Raw genomic sequence first — 6,678 nt, 5'->3', positions numbered from 1 at the left:
ACTCCGTGTGACTTAAATTGTGGTTTTCTGTTAACGAACAGTGACGTGTATTATGCAAATCAAGATTTCAGGTATAACTCCCTGTAAAGTTGATTTGAATAATTTCGAGGGAAAAATTGTTCCTGGGCCGCTTATCGAACCCGGGTCCTTTGGTTTAATGTACCAACGATCTGCCACTGAGCTACTCGGGAACTCTAACCGACACCAATCCAATTTTTCCCTCTATATCCACAGACCTCAAAGTGGGCTGACAACCGTCAAGCATCCAACTTCGAGTGCATACCAACTCCGTGTGACTTAAATTGTGGTTTTCTGTTAACGAAAAGTGACGTGTATTATGCAAATCAAGATTTCAGATATAACACCCTGCAAAGTTGATTTGAATAATTACGAGGGAAAAATTGATCCGGAGCCGGGTATCGAACCCGGGACCTTTGGTTTAACGTACCAACGCTCTACCACTGAGCTACTCGGGAACTCTAACCGACACCGATCCAATTTTTCCCTCTATATCCACAGACCTCAAAGTGGGCTGACAACCGTCAAGCATCCAACTTCGAGTGCACACTAACTCCGTGTGACTTAAATTGTGGTTTTTTCTGTTAACGAACACTGACGTGTATTATGCAAATCAAGATTTCAGGGAAATCCCTGTAAAGTTGATTTGAATAATTTCGAGGGAAAATTGTTCCGGAGCCGTGTATCGAACCCGGGACCTTTGGTTTAACGTACCAACGCTCTACTACTGAGCTACTCGGGAACTCTAACCGACACCGATCCAATTTTTCCCTCTATATCCACAGACCTCAAAGTGGGCTGACAACCGTCAAGCATCCAACTTCGAGTGCACACTAACTCGGTGTGACTTAAATTGTAGTTTTCTGTTAACGAACAGTGACGTGTATTATGGAAATAAGATTTCAGGTATAACTCCCTGTAGAGGTGATTTGAATAATTTCGAGGGAAAAATTGTTCCGGAGCCGGGTATCGAACCCGGGACCTTTGGTTTAAAGTACCAACGCTCTACCACTGAGCTACTCGGGAACTCTAACCTACAACGATCCAATTGTTCCCTCTGTATCCACAGACCTCGAAGTGGGCTGACAACCGTCAAGCATCCAACTTCGAGTGCACTCTAACTCCGTATGACTTAAATTGTGGTTTTCTGTTAACGAAGAGTGACGTTTATTATGCAAATCAAGATTTCAGGTATAACTCCTGTAAAGATGATTTGAATAATTTCGTGGGAAAAATTGTTCCAGAGCCGGGTATCGAACCCGGGACCTTTGATTTAACGTACCAACGCTCTACCACTGAGCTACTCGGGAACTCTAAACGACACCGATCCAATTTTTCCCTCTATATCCACAGACCTCAAATTGGGCTGACAAACGTAAAGCATCCAGATTCGAGTGCACACTAACTCCGTGTAATTTGAATTGTGGTTTTCTGTTAACGAACAGTGACGTGTATTATGCAAATCGAGATTCAGGTATAATTCCCTATAAAGTTGATTTGAATAATTTCGAGGGAAAAATTGTTCCGGGGCCAGGTATGGAACCCGGGACCTTTGGTTTAACGTACCAACGCTCTACCACTGAGCTACTCGGGAACTCTAACCGACACCGATCCAATTTTTCCCTCTATATCCACAGACCTCAAAGTGGGCTGACAACCGTCAAGCATCCAACTTCGAGTGCACACTAACTCCGTGTGACTTAAATTGTGGTTTTCTGATAACGAATAGTGACGTGTATTATGCAAATCAAGATTTCAGGTATAAATCCCTGTAAAGTTGATTAGAATAATTTCGAGGGAAAAATTGTTCCGGAGCCGGATATCGAACCCGGGACCTTTGGTTTAATGTACCAACGCTCTACCACTGAGCTACTCGGGAACTCTATCCGACACCGATCCAAATTTTCCCCGATATCCACAGACCTCAAATTGGGCTGACAACCGTCAAGCATCCAACTTCGAGTGCACACTAACTCCGTGTGACTTAAATTCTGGTTTTCTGTTAACGAACAGTGACGCGTGTTATGCAAATCAAGATTTCAGGTATAACTCCCTGTAAAGTTGATTTGAATAATTTCGAGGGAGAAATTATTCCGGAGGCGGGTATCGAACCCGGGACCTTATTTTAACGTAGCAATGCTCTACCACGGGGCCGGGGATCGATCCCGAGACCTTTGGTTTAACGTACCAACGTTCTACCACTGAGCTACTCGGGAACTCTAACCGACACCGATCCAATATTTCCTCTATATCCACAGACTTCAAAGTGGGCTGACAACCGTCAAGCATCCAACTTCGAGTGCACACTACCTCCGTGTGATTTAAATTGTGGTTTTCTGTTAACGAACAGTGACGTGTATTATGCAAATCAAGATTTCAGGTATAAATTCCTGTAAAGTTGATTTGAATAATTTCGAGGGAAATATTGTTCCGGAGGCGGTTATCGAACCCGGGACCTTTGGTTTAACGTACCAAATCTCTACCACTGATCTTCTCCTGAACTCTAACCGACATCGATCCAATTTTTCCCTCTATATCCACAGACATCAAAGTGGGCTGACAACCGTCAAGCATCCAACTTCGAGTGCACACTAAATCGGTGTGACTTAAATTGTGGTTTTCTGTAAACGAATAGCGACGTTTATTATGCAAATCAGATTTCAGGTATAACTCCTGTAAAGATGATTTGAATAATTTCGTGGGAAAAATTGTTCCAGAGCCGGGTATCGAACCCGGGACCTTTGGTTTAACGTACCAACGCTCTACCACTGAGCTACTCGGGAACTCTAACCGACACCGATCCAATTTTTCCCTCTATATCCACAGACCTCAAAGTGGGCTGACAACCGTCAAACATCCAACTTCGAGTGCACACTAACACCGTGTGACTTAAATTGTGGTTTTCTGATAACGAATAGTGACGTGTATTATGCAAATCAAGATTTCAGGTATAAATCCCTGTAAAGTTGATTAGAATAATATCGAGGGAAAAATATTTCCGGAGCCGGATATCGAACCCGGGACCTTTGGTTTAACGTACCAACGCTCTACCACTGAGCTACTCGGGAACTCTATCCGACACCGATCCAAATTTTCCCCGATATCCACAGACCTCAAATTGGGCTGACAACCGTCAAGCATCCAACTTCGAGTGCACACTAACTCCGTGTGACTTAAATTCTGGTTTTCTGTTAACGAACAGTGACGCGTGTTATGCAAATCAAGATTTCAGGTATAACTCCCTGTAAAGTTGATTTGAATAATTTCGAGGGAAAAATTGTTCCGGAGCCTGGTATCGAACCCGGGACCTTTGGTTTAACGTACCAACGCTCTTCCACTGAGCTACTCGGGAACTCTAACCGACACCGATTCAATTTTTCCTTCTATATCCACAGACCTCAAAGTGGGCTGACAACCGTCAAGCATTCAACTTCGAGTGCACACTAACTCCGTGTGACGTAAATTGTGGTTTTCTGTTAACGAACAGTGACGTGTATTATGCAAATCAATATTTCAGGTATAAATCCCTGTAAAGTTGATTTGAATAATTTCGAGGGAAAAATTGTTCCGGAGCCGGGTATCGGACCCGGGACCTACGTTTAACGTAGCAACGCTCTACCACGGGGCCGGGTATCGATCCCGGGACCTTTGGTTTAACGTACCAACGCTCTACCACTGAGCTACTCGGGAACTCTAAACGACACCGATCCAATATTTCCTCTATATCAACAGAACTCAAAGTGGGCTGACAACCGTCAAGCATCCAACTTCGAGTGCACACTAACTCCGTGTGACTTAAATTGTGGTTTTCTGTTAACGAACAGTGACGTGTATTATGCAAATCAAGATTTCAGGTATAACTCCCTGTAAAGTTGATTTGAATAATTTCGAGGGAGAAATTGTTCCGGAGGCGGGTATCGAACCCGGGACCTTATTTTAACGTAGCAATGCTCTACCACGGGGCCGGGGATCGATCCCGAGACCTTTGGTTTAACGTAACAACGTTCTACCACTGAGCTACTCGGGAACTCTAACCGACACCGATCCAATATTTCCTCTATATCCACAGATTTCAAAGTGGGCTGACAACCGTCAAGCATCCAACTTCGAGTGCACACTACCTCCGTGTGATTTAAATTGTGGTTTTCTGTTAACGAACAGTGACGTGTATTATGCAAATCAAGATTTCAGGTATAAATCCCTGTAAAGTTGATTTGAATAATTTCGAGGGAAATATTGTTCCGGAGGCGGTTATCGAACCCGGGACCTTTGGTTTAACGTACCAAATCTCTACCATTGATCTTCTCCTGAACTCTAACCGACATCGATCCAATTTTTCCCTCTATATCCACAGACATCAAAGTGGGCTGACAACCGTCAAGCATCGAACTTCGAGTGTACACTAACTCCGTGTGACTTAAATTGTGGTTTTCTGTTAACGAACAGTGACGTGTATTATGCAAATCAACATTTCAGGTATAAGTCCCTGTCAAGTTGACTTAAATATATTTTCGTGGGAAAAATTCTTCCGGAGCCGGGTATCGTACCCGGGTCCTTTGGTTTAACGTACCAAAGCTCTTCCACTGAGCTACTCGGGAACTCTAACCGACACCGATTCAATTTTTCCTTCTATATCCACAGACCTCAAAGTGGGCTGACAACCGTCAAGCATCCAACTTCGAGTGCACACTAACTGCGTGTGACTTAAATTGTGGTTTTCTGTTAACAAACAGTGACGTGTATTATGCAAATCAAGATTTCAGGTATAACTAACTGTAAAGTTGATTTGAATAATTTCGAGGGAAAAATTGTTCCGGAGCCGGGTATCGAACACGGGACTTTTGGTTTAACGTAGCAACGCTCTACCACGGGGCCGGGTATCGATCCCGGGACCTTTGGTTTAACGTATCAACGCTCTACCACTGACCTACTCGGGAACTCTAACCGATACCGTTGCAATTTTTCCCTCTATATCCACAGACCTCAAATTGGGCTGACAACCGTCAAGCCGATCCAATTTTTCCCTCTATATCCACAGACCTCAAATTGGGCTGACAACCGTCAAGCATCCAACTTCGAGTGCACACTATCTCCGTGTGACTTAAATTGTGGTTTTCTGTTAACGAACAGTGACGTGTAATATGCAAATCAAGATTTCAGATATAACTCCCTGTAAAGTTGATTTGAATAATTTCGAGGGAAAAATTGTTCCGAAGCCGGGTATCGAACCCGGAACTTTGGTTTAACATTCCAACGCTATACCACTGAGCTACTCGAGAACTCTAACCGACACCGATCCAAATTTTCCCTCTATATCCACATAACTCAAAGTGGGCTGACAACCGTCAAGCATCCAACTTCGAGTGCACACTAACTCCGTGTGACTTAAATTGTAGTTTTCTGTTAACGACCAGTGACTTGTATTATGCAAATCAAGATTTCAGGTATAACTCCCTGTAAAGTTGATTTGAATAATTTCGAGGGAAAAATTGTTCCGGAGCCGGGTATCGAACCCGGGACTTTTGGTTTAACGTCCAACGCTCTTCCACTGACCTACTCGGGAACTCTAAACAACATCGATCCAATTTTTCCCTCTATATTCACAGACCACAAAGTGGGCTGACAACCGTCAAGCATCCAACTTCGAGTGCACACTAACTCCGTGTGACTTAAATTGTGGTATTCTGTTAGCGAACAGTGACGTGTATTATGCAAATCTAGATTTCAGGAATAACTCCCTGTAAAGAGGATTTGAAAAATTTCGAGGGAAAAATTGTTCCGGAGCCGGATATCGAACCCGGGACTTTTGGTTTAACGTACCAACGCTCTACCACTGAGCTACTCGGGAACTCTAACCGACACCGATCCAATTTTTCCCTCTATAACCACAGACCTCAAATTGGGCTGACAACCGTCAAGCATCGAACATCGAGTGCACACTAACTCCGTGTGACTTAAATTGTGGTTTTCAGTAAACGAACAGCAACGTGTATTATGCAAATCAAGATTTCAGGTATAACTCCTGTAAAGATGATTTGAATAATTTCGTGGGAAAAATTGTTCCGGAGCCAGGTATCGAACCCGGGACCTTTGGTTTAACGTACCAACGCTCTACCACTGAGCTACTCGGGAACTCTAACCGACACCGATCCTATTTTTCCCTCTATATCCACAGACCTCAAATTGGGCTGACAACCGTCAAGCATCCAACTTCGAGTGCACACTAACTCCGTGTGATTTAAATTGTGGTTTTCTGTTAACGAACGGTGACGTGTATTATGCAAATCGAGATTTCAGGTAAAACTCCCTATAAAATTGATTTGAATAATTTCGAGGGAAAAATTGTTCCGGAGCAAGGTATCGAACCCGGGACCTTTGGATTAACGTACCAACGCTCTACCACTGAGCTACTAGGGAACTCTAACCGACACCGATCCAATTTTTCCCTCTATATCCACAGACCTCAAAGTGGGCTGACAACCGTCAAGCATCCAACTTCGAGTGCACACTAAATCGGTGTGACTTAAATTGTGGTTTTCTGTTAACGAACAGTGACGTGTATTATGCAAATCAAGATTTCAGGTATAACTAACTGTAAAGTTGATTTGAATAATTTCGAGGGAAAAATTGTTCCGGAGCCGGGTATCGAACACGGGACAT

General features: G+C 43.5%; 2 non-coding genes across 2 annotated transcripts; both read right to left on the bottom strand.

Annotated features, from left to right (window-relative positions):
• Positions 1-972: 972 nt before the first annotated feature.
• TRNAK-UUU (transfer RNA lysine (anticodon UUU)) lies at positions 973-1,044 on the bottom strand. Its single transcript has one exon. It is a non-coding gene; the product is annotated as a tRNA-Lys (tRNA).
• A 781-nt stretch (positions 1,045-1,825) lies between these two features.
• TRNAN-AUU (transfer RNA asparagine (anticodon AUU)) lies at positions 1,826-1,897 on the bottom strand. The gene has a single exon. It is a non-coding gene; the product is annotated as a tRNA-Asn (tRNA).
• Between the last annotated feature and the right edge of the window lie 4,781 nt (positions 1,898-6,678).

The sequence above is a fragment of the Periplaneta americana genome, unplaced genomic scaffold, assembly GCF_040183065.1.
Source record: "Periplaneta americana isolate PAMFEO1 unplaced genomic scaffold, P.americana_PAMFEO1_priV1 scaffold_20, whole genome shotgun sequence".
Taxonomy (NCBI): domain Eukaryota; kingdom Metazoa; phylum Arthropoda; class Insecta; order Blattodea; family Blattidae; genus Periplaneta; species Periplaneta americana.
This window is presented reverse-complemented; position numbering and strand designations above follow the sequence as displayed.